Source organism: Pinus tabuliformis, chromosome 7 (genome assembly GCF_031772625.1).
Source record: "Pinus tabuliformis cultivar Carrire ecotype Pingquan chromosome 7, CPIR1, whole genome shotgun sequence".
NCBI lineage: Eukaryota > Viridiplantae > Streptophyta > Pinopsida > Pinales > Pinaceae > Pinus > Pinus tabuliformis.
The window spans coordinates 1,497,113,823-1,497,124,130 of record NC_142293.1 but is presented as its reverse complement, the minus strand read 5'-3'; the positions used below and the strand labels follow the sequence as shown (position 1 = coordinate 1,497,124,130).

Genomic DNA, 10,308 nt, shown 5'->3' with positions numbered 1-10,308 from the left:
CTTTCCAACCCCACTTTGTCTACTCTTCAATTGAAATCATATTGGTGTAGGAACCATATGCAAAATGGTCCATTGATCTCTCTCCACCAATAAATCTTCCATTTTGAGCTACATAACTCAAAATTATTCCCACTCAATTAATCAATCCCTATCTTTTAGTTTCTCTCCATTCTCTTTCACCATAAGAATTAATTATGCAAATCTCCCATTGTAACAATTTCCACCACAGGCATGAGAGAAACCCCTTCACCACAAATGCATCCCCTTGAATCCAAAATTTCTTCAATACCAAATGTATGATTTAACCTTTTACAATTAAGTTTTACAAATATATTCTCAATAAAAAAAATGTAATGATAAACACACACATTAACAGAAACGTTTCATCTTGGAAACCCAAATTAGGAAAACGAGTAAGAATTCTTTAAATATTATTATGTACAACATTAAAATACAATATATAGTCTATGAAATTCATAAAATTCCAATCGATTTACCATGGGTTATAATACAACTATAGTATCTTAACCAAAGCCAAGAGACCATGGGAACACCCCATGTGGCACATAACTACTAAAGGTGAAAATTGCATGCCAAAACCCACCAAAAAATGGATGCAAAACACTATTAATTTCTTTTTGGGGTGTTATAAGTGATGGAAAAGCACAATGGGTGTGAATAGTCATGCAAATAAAATAAAACATACTGAACATTAGGAGATGTCAAGCCTATAATTTGATTGTATTTTTAGTGCTAGTTACTTCTTTTTTGATCACTTAACTCTGCCTTTTCTCATTGTAGTAATCCCTTTCACCATTTAATCTCATATTTTCCAGTGAAAACATCATTTGAATCTCATAAGGTAACTATGTTTTCAATTAATGAACTTTATATTGATTTTTATAAATGAGGAGGACTAAAAGTTGTTTGTTACTACATATGGTTTTAACTAGTTTAGATCTTATGGCTCATATATGGATCCATTAACCACCCTTATCATTCAAGATACTCGCACGCTTCTAGAAATAAATCATATTTATGAGTTTTTCTCCTACATGCATTGAGATGGTTTTATGTTCAATATATTAGTTTCAAAGAAAATAAGGTTAGCACTATCCTCTAGTCAACCTAGTGGTCAAACTATGCCAAGAGTAGTAGAGTAAGTGAGGAATGTGGCCATATAAGTGATTAAAGATATTCTTATGCATTGCTATGTTTTATGAAAATAATTTTATCTTTATCTTTCTCTTATATTTTCAAATGTTTTACCATAATTACAAATTGTACTTATTTTTACCATTTACACCATCTAACTGATGTGCTTAAGGCATGAAATGGGGGATTCCTTTTAGAGTATACCTACATTTTCTTTTGAAGATGTATATCTATATAAAATAGAGATAGAATAATGTAAGCAGGGGGAAATAGTAATAGATCATTATTATATGCCTCTGAATTTGTATTGTTGAACCTTTAAGTAGTTCATAAAAAAATTATTGAGCTAGTGTTTATGAGACAAACCTATGTGTGACTAGTCTTTAGTGTGCACTAGTTCTCCTGCAACATGACGTTGTTGGGAGGGCCCTCAATCTAACCGTTGTTGCAATTCATTTCAATAGAATTTTATTCAATAAGTATAATTAGTTTTCAATTTGTTTCTCTAATTTCATAACTAGTGTTTATGTTAATTAGTTGTTAGATCAATCACTTTTATTTCTTTTATTTACATATTTCCATATTCTTTATTTTGTGTGAAATCCCTTGAAGAGAGTAAGTCTCTTATTTAAAGTTAAAAGAAAACAAATACTTCACACCATGTTGTACGAATATTTGATTCTAATACCAGTAAAGGATTGTAATATGTGTTATTACAATGAATCAATATTTATTAATCAAATAATAAAAGCATGCGTATGAAGTCATACTTTATCTAGTATATTGTTAGACCTTCTTTTAAACAATTGTTTGTATGATTTTAGGTGGAAAAAAAACATATAACCTATATGGAGAAAGTTTTTATTGAATATTAGAAACAAGAATTTCTTCACATCTAATTATAGTAACATTTAAGAGGGTTGAATAGATAAAATATTGTAGTTTATGATCAACAAAGTCCTTCACCGATCAACCATTTAGTGAACAAAATATCTCTGGGTATTCCTAGTTTATGTTCTAAGAAATTTATATTTTGAAGGGGTAATATTTTTATCAAGAATTATGTTATAATTTAAGAGATTTCCTTTAGATTAGAAACCATTTATATACAAACTGTTCACATATTGTGTTAGTATCTCGCAAGGTTACACCCCAGATTCATAATTTAATGCATAGAATTTAAGTTAATTACGCCGTAAGGCGTTTCCCTCTGGGAAGAACTCCCTTATATGCCACCGTGTCTTATTTTGGACCATTGATCTGATGTGTTAGACGATTAAAGGAAATTGTGCCGTTGGATCATATCTTGGAATTTTAATCAGCGCTGGTTGAAACATCGACAGCGGTATCATAACTGGCGAGGATTGCATCCGCGGCAGGTAAGGAACCCAAATCGGCAGCGGCGAGGATTGCATCCGCCGCAGGTAAGGAACCCAAATCGGCAGCGGCGACAGCAGCAGAGAATAAATGTGAGCAGAAATATAAATCTGCAGTTGTTGGAAGACAATATGCAACGGTTCATTTTTGGTTATTATCACGGACAGCCATGGAAGCTCTTTTCTTATTCTTCTTGAACATTCCAACGCTGCGTAACTATGCGCTTTTCTTGTGGTATCTCGCGAACCACGATGGCGGGAGGCAGTAAGTCTACTGCGTGCCTGAAGAGGCTGATGGCTGATCTGAAGAAGCTGGAAGATGACGCCCCTGCAGGTGTTAGCGGATGTCCGCGAGAGGAAAATATTAGGATCTGCGATGCTATTATTTTCGGGTATGTATACTAGGGTTTTTGTAATTTTTTTCCGGTTCTAAAATAATTATTTTTCTCCTTCTAAAATTACGATTTATTTATATGCTCGTATTGCTGTAGATCCTAAAGAAATCTCTTAACGTTAAGAATGGTTTACAAAATCCCTTTTATTTTGTCTTTTAATACTTCCTTTTGAAATGTCTGGAAGCCTTGTCATTTGCAGGTGGGGTTCCAGCGTTTTGCTGTGAGGGAATCCGACCTTTAATTTGCTCCATTTACCTCTTCTTTGGACTTTGTCGACAACTTTTCAATTTATTTTTGCAATTTCATTTTCTCGTCATTGAGTTTTGTGTTCTTTGCAGGTTGGGAAATTCATATCCAATGGATTTAACAATCTTTGCACCTTCTTCTTTGAGAATTCCAGAAACCCTCCACCCGCAGTTTATCTCTTCTATAATTCTTTTACATAGAGTTGTTTATATCTTTATATCTTTGAAGCTATTCATCATTCATGAAGCCCTAGACCTTTTGTTGCAGATTTTATATGCTCGTATTGCTGCAGATCTTAAAGAAATCTCTTAATGTTAAGGAGGGTTTACAAAATCCCTTTTATTTTGTCTTTTAGACTTCCTTTTGATCTTGTTTTCGTGAAGAGGGTAGACTTCAATTTTCCTGCTTCAAAGAGGGCTAGAGATGGCAGTGGTAATGAGTTTGGGTTATTTTTGTAGACTTTTGCACGTCATCTGTTTCTCTTTTATCGATTCAGAGCATTTTTTACGACGGTAGAATTTGTGTTTTCAATGTAATCTCAGTAGTGCCTACAATAAAGGGCATCTGTATAGCTCTTACTGTTATGGTGCGAACATCAATATGAATTTTGGGTATGTTTTCTGGTTGTTTTTCATGGTTATTCGATTGTCAAATTTGGTATCGGTTAAGTTTTCACGAACTGCTCTATTTTTCAGATATTCAAGTTTAATCAGAGGTCTCTGAAGTGAAAATTTCCTGTTAAAAAGGTAAAAATCTTAGATCCCTTCACGTTTCGATCTTTTTGATAGTTTATTTTTTTTGAGTTTGTGGAGAAGTTCGAATACCTGAAACTTTGATTTGAACTTATCTCGGTAAAAAGTACAAGAAAAAAAATCACAGAATTATGCATCTTTGGACTGTGCCATATAATTGGGTTGTGAAAACAAAGATTTAGAAAAAAAAAATTTACTTATTAAGTTGTGATTGAAAACTATCTTGTGATTGAATTTGTATGTGTTGGTTTAGAGATATGGAGACGGACCCAATGATGAACTTCCTCTGGAATCAAATGGAGATTACACACGACAATACGGGTACCTTCACTTTGCAAACTCCACAACTCCATCAGATCAGAATTCAAGCAACCTCCTTAATAATGTGTGGTATCAACCTGAGGAAGTTTTTCCAGTAAATGGAACTCCAGAGGTCAGGCAACATGCTTTTTGGGTGCCTGTGGATGAGCACTACTATCAGACTGCAAAGAGCCTTGAGGTATTTACTAGTTCTTTCAGGAAATGTATGTATGTATATATTTCTTTGTAATCAAGCAAGCCTCTATCAGATCTGATCTCATACAAGTATTGTTTAGATTTATCTTAATTTCCAAAAAAAAACACTCTACACTATCTGTGTTTTTATAATAAAATTTGTTGATAGTTCTGATTGTGTTTATTCAGACTCTGGAGTTGGAAGGATGTTTGAACTCAACAACTTGTCTGCCATATACTCCCAAGGCTGTTCTAGTAGAAAGAGGAGCGAGTGCAAACGTGTTTGTGGACAATGCAGCGTACATAAACATCCTCTATACCAAGTTCAATATAAGTCCCATGGACATGGAAAGTGCAGTTGTAGCACTGGTCTGCCTTCAACAAAGACTGCCATTCATACAATAAGATCTCTTTCTGATTTGGCTGGAGGGGAAACTTCTGAACCTAATGAGGTTGCTGTCTTTTCTGGGCTGGCTAGCCAAAACGTTGTAACTGCTGTAATTCAATTTATCAAGTCTCTGTAACAATGATTCGTATTGCACTAACCTAGAAACCTTTCCCTATCCAAAGTTGCTTTGGATTATTGAAAAATTCATTTGAAGGGTAGTACGGAAGTCAATGAGATGGGGAGGCACAAGCATCGCTATTTTGTAAAGTCTCATTGTCGTGAGAGCAACTTAATTATAAATTTAGGTTCCTGGAGTGCCCAGCTGTAGGGTTAATTGTCGACTTTGTTGATAAGTTGGTTTCCTTCTTAATTGAATTTAAGACACAGTTAAAAATATATTAAAAGTAAAAAGTATTCTCCATCATCAATACTAAGTATGCAAAATCACTTAATAATGTCATATGAGTAGAAAAAGTTTCAAGTAAACATTAACACGGTAAGCATAACACTAAACTTGATGCTCTAATCTTGTTAAAATATATGTTATCTACTATTGCTTAATGCTCAAATCTTGTCATTACACTTTTTTTTAATGGAGTGTTATTGAAGCTTTATGTGCTTGGTCCGTGGATGATAAACTAGTGTGTGTCTACCTTCAATACTCCCTAATATATTATTGTACAATCATTACTAATCCTGTCATATCTTAACTTATAAATGACATTGTTTGTCTCATCTATATAGCTTTACATTTAATTAACACCACTTCCCTATACTAATATGGAGCACTATAAGTCGTCCCTTATTTTTGTGAAGGAGCTAGCCTATACTTACATTAAAGATTTAGCATAAAGTCAAATTCTTTTGATAGAGAAGCAATAATAAAGTTTGCATGCAAATAGATTATTGATTAGAGATGGATCTATATGTATGGTTTCCCTTAATTATTTGATATTCATTTTAGTGTTTAGTGGCTTTATGAAGCTTTATGCACATTTCATAACGACATTAAATTTTTATAATGATTATTTATCAAATTGAGGTTGATTTTACTAACTTGGTTTTTAAAAATTGAAAAGGGAGGTGACTACGAGCACGATTTCGTTGAAAGGATCAAGCAAGTTTGTATTTGAAGTACTCCTTCAAGTAATGATATTCCACTCGATAAAATCTCTATGTAACTTCCTTTGGATGAATGAGTTAGTATATGCGATACACTTAAATAATATTATTATTTTAATTTTTTTTGGTTTAATTAATGAGTTAAATTTCTTTTGGTTTAATGAATGAGTTAGTATATGCGATACACTTAAATGATATTATTATTTGAATTTTTTTTGGGTTCAAATTCCACTTAGGCTCATTATTATGGTTTGGGTTAAAAAAAGTTTAGGAAACATTTTGAATTGAAAACTTTCATTATTATATAATTTTTTAATTATTTTGGGTATTTTTTAGGTGGAAAACTAGAAGCATTGGATTGTAGGGTTCATTATGAGGGTATGTCTTACTTTAGTGACTTAAGGTCCAAAAACTCTAAATCCAATTTGAGGCTCGAAATGGTCATTTTCGGGGTAAAAAATCCAAGAAAAAAGTTCCCAACATATTAATGTTCTTCTACTCATCAAGAGTACCTTTTCCAGCAATGCAAAAATCACCTCAATTGGAGTTTATATATGGAAGTTTTGCCTCATGTAAGTTAATTTATCTTATTGACCACCATGATACTATATTGATGCCATGCCAATTCACATTATTCACACATGTGGATCTAGTTAGATATGAACTTTCTTTTGGAGTACATACACATTACCTGCTTTATAAATTATCTGGGTTACAAATTACAAATTATCTGGAACCTCCACTTTTGTCTTGGCTTTACAAATACTCGGAATTACAAATTTCTGGATTACAAATTACAAATTATCTGGATTACAAACCTCCACTTTTGTCTGTTTTTATAAATACTCTGAATTACAAATAACATATATTTATTTTTATGGCCGTAAACATTTATCAACCATTTAATTTCACTTCACTGATTATAACTCTGCTAAATTAGCTAAACTATGAATAATGGTAAATTAGTTGCAAGTATGAATAATGGTTTAAGTATGACTAATGGTTCCTAAATTTTAACTCAGGAATAATTATGTGTAACATGAATCATAGGCCAGAGGTACGAAATGGAGAAAATGATGATTGCTGATATTCTTTTTTGGGCGATGGATACACCACCACCAGCAAATCTTATCTTCATCCTTGGGAGTGTGGATTTCTGTTACATTTTTCAGAAGCTCTGGCAGAGATCGTATAACATTTTCTTGGTCTACCCAGCCCACCCCTGCGGTACTAATTCTTCTCCGACGTCGCAGGTTCGAGACGGAGGCGGTCCAAAGGTAATGCACTACGAGGCCGTGTAAGAGATTGATGAAGAGTGCGGGGTGCCAATCCCCAATCCAGAGGTAGGGTTTCTCCAGAGGTGTTTTCCAGGCGGGCGTCAGGACTTGCAGCACATCGTGCCTTGCTGCGCGGTCAAGGGCATCGTAGTGGGATTCGAAATGGAGACATAGTGCTTCCACTTGAACCTCCACGCGAGATCACGTCATCGGATTGCAGCTGCATCTTGGATATCACTGTAGAAGCTTTTACATGGTTTGTTTGTGTTAGCTATTTCGTTAAAGCTAAATCTCAAGAAACTACCAGCCATTGTTGCCATTACCTGGTGGACCATCGAATTTGTTTTAGGATCACTATTAGCCCTTTCCTCTATAGCAAAAGTTTTCTCAACTGAAACATTCTCAGCTAAAACAATCCTAGATATTACTACATGGGTAAACTGTTTTCTTCTACTTTGCTGTGCTATCAAAGCTGTTAGATGCCATACCTTCATCAGCACTAAGGATTTATCAGATCCCCTATTAAAGGAAACTGCAGAAGAAGAGATTCAAGTTACTCCATTGAGTAAAGCATGGTTTTTGAGCCGTCTAACTTAGACTTTGTTTTATGATTGTGATATTGTCGGTGGCAACTAGATTAAAGTTCCTCATTGGTCATATCAAAGATCTCTTAGGAATATGTTTTATTGCCAAATAGAAGTAGATATTCTATACTTCTAATTAATTAGTCATTCACTAGTGGAGAGAACTCAAGGATGTATCTTCTTACAATCCTTAGTTTTGGTATTGAATTCACTATTGAAAGGCCATTTTCTAGAGGGCAATCATGATTGTGACTGCAAACTTAGTTACATTGCAAGGACCAAAGGATGACGCATTTGTTATTTGCTTGTCTCAACTTGCTTAATTTTGAGAAGCTTGACAACATGTTATAGAAAGCATCAAGAGCATTTGCAGGCCCGCTAAAGTTTAACAGACCTTAGTAATTGCATATATGTTAATGCTGCATTGAGATATTAGGGCTGGGAAATTCAAGATGGAGCTCACATATCTGGTACATTCTGCCCAACATCCCCTTCCCGTAGAATCTAGATCAATCAATATATCAAATGATGATACGTTTTTCCTATAGTGACTATAACTGCCTCTTTTCTGTCAATGGATTCTGCAATAAACTGGGACATTGCCTTGAAAGATTTGAATGCAGATGCAAAAAAGCAGCTTACAATGAACAATGACAGTGGGAGAAACATATCACCAATGATATTTGATCAAATCAAGAATGAAAATATGGCTAAGTTGTGAGCAGAGGCAGATGTGTGGACAACCAGGGTCCAGTAAGATGAAATTAGTGAAGGTTGAAAAAAAGTGTAATATGCAAAGTCAGAGAGGTAATATCACAAATTTATAATTGTAGACATGGTTGACAGAGCCAAGGGGGTCGTTTTTGCTGGGTGTTTTGGTCACCAAAATGCAGTGTAAAAAGAGGACAAATTCACTAGGATTGGACCCATGATTTTGCTAAGAATTTACCAACCAAGTCACAACAAAAGGGACCACATTTTTAGGCGGTAAGGCACCCATCAAATCGTTGTATTGAAGGGCCATGAAATGCCAATGACAGAGGCACGATTTCGCTGGGGAAGCAACAACCAAAACACAGTAAATTTTAGCACGAATTAGCCATGGAAATTGGTATGATTTCGCTTGGTAAAAGGTTCATCAAATCTACTTTTTGAGGGGCCATTAAATGGCAGTCGTTTCTGCAATGATTTCTAGAGAAAACTGGAAGAGACACAAGTAAAAACTAATTTCGAAAATAGCCAAGAAAATGGATAATCTAAGAAGATCATAAATGTGCCAGAAATATGAAATTTTGTTCAAGTCAATTTGGCGTATGGTTTATTTGGGTTTCAAGTCTACTAGGTGTATATTGTGCATTGTTGAAGCTCACCGCCAGGGAACCACCCCCACGCAATTCCACTTTTGGTTTTTGTCATTCCACTTTTCAAATCTCAGCTAGCACACCGAGAGAGCCAACAAGCAAATATCCAGGTGTTGAAAAATCCAAGCATGTCACCAAGAATCAAACATTAAGTGCGAACCAAGAAAGAAGTGCGCCCACGAAGAGAACTCATGAATATCAAATGCACAACGCATCCAATAAAGAGATGAACACATTTCCATATATACATTTTAAGAAATATTTTAGTGTTGGAACTTGGCAGGTTCATGCTTCTTCGTGAGACCAATATAAATGTATTGTTTCAACGTCGTTGGTGGCAAATTTATGCAACATATTTGATCATTTAAGTTTAACAGATTTGCCTTTTCTTTTCCTACAGAATTTGCTCTTTATACTTGCTGGAGTTATTGGGATATTCTTTAGGAACTAGCAGGCATGCAAATTTATATTTTTAAATCTCTAATTCTCCTCATCATTTGAAAATTGTTCATTTGCATCTATGCTCAGAGAAGGCAACTTAGCTTCAGAACGTTTGTAAAACAAAAAATGAAAATTTTAGCGAATATGGAGGTAATAATAAACGCCTTGTGGTGTATGAACAATGTTTTCTTGGGTCTCTTTTGAGCAATATCATTAGAGAGCCGTATATTGGTGAGGGACCTTTAACCCAACGCATCAGTGGCTTCATACAGGTGTGATTGGGGGTGCTCATCTTTGTAGGCAGAAGAAAAGAATGTCATTGATACATTTGTGATTATTGCTTTCAACAGAGCTCTCTAGAGTGTTATTGATCCCAGGTCTGGCATTTACAAAATGTGACTCAGCTCTTAAAAATGAGGTAACATTCTTTGCATTTTTAGAGAAGAAAGAAAAATTAATGATATTATTATTTGAATTTTTTTTGGGTTCAAATTCCACTTAGGCTCATTATTATGGTTTGGGTTGAAAAAAGTTTAGGAAACATTTTGAATTGAAAACTTTCACTATTATATAATTGTCACACGGAATCTGTCAAGGGTGCGGACACGACTGACCTTCCTAGAAGTCTAAGACATTCTAATGACAAACAAGACAAAATGGAGTGATCTTTCTCTAAATACACCTTTTACAACATGAAAACTACAAGTGTTTAGGCT

The 10,308-nt window shown here is 34.5% G+C and overlaps 1 pseudogene; it reads left to right on the top strand.

The window, feature by feature from the left end:
• Positions 1 to 2,783: 2,783 nt before the first annotated feature.
• Positions 2,784 to 5,117, top strand: LOC149253503 (bark storage protein B-like; annotated as a pseudogene).
• The last annotated feature ends 5,191 nt before the right edge of the window (positions 5,118 to 10,308 follow it).